Raw genomic sequence first — 661 nt, 5'->3', positions numbered from 1 at the left:
TTTTATGATTCCTGTAGCTTGTACACTTGAAATGGTAATACAGGTGTTATAACCAATGACAAGAAATGTATTCTCAATGTGACATTGTTGTTATGTTTTGCGAACGTAGGATGTTTTACATTAGCTGTGTTGGTTCAGCTGTTATATTAGAAAGTTTATTGAGGCAATAGTATGACACAGCTGTTACATACTCTCCGTGTGGTGGCATATATTAGAAGCAGTGATTGAGGTATTACATTTATTTATGGACGCAAGTGTAATTGCAGTATAACACAAATGACAAGAAGAATAGTAAAGAACGTCTGGTCTGGGTTATATTACATTAATCAAAGTGACATAGAATTTATGACAATTGAGTTATTAAAAAGAAACAAACATAAAAGCAGTAATAAAAACGCATGAATGTTGAAATAGATAAGTATTAGTTAATTAGTGGGTAACACAGAACGTGTTATTCACGTTGAGTTGCAAAAGTTACGTAAGTACAAATAACCCAGATTCATGAGCGTGATTGTGGTTGTAAGAGTGACTGGCATGGTTTGTTTTTTGATTGCAGTTGTTTGTTAATAGAAACAATGAAAGGGTAGAACGAATGACAGCGAATGGAGATTGACTATAACGATACACAAGTTATAAAATCTGATTGTTATTTTCTTTAACC

The sequence above is a fragment of the Octopus bimaculoides genome, chromosome 5, assembly GCF_046866305.1.
Source record: "Octopus bimaculoides isolate indiv1 chromosome 5, ASM4686630v1, whole genome shotgun sequence".
NCBI classification, from domain to species: Eukaryota; Metazoa; Mollusca; class Cephalopoda; order Octopoda; family Octopodidae; genus Octopus; species Octopus bimaculoides.
This window is presented reverse-complemented; position numbering follows the sequence as displayed.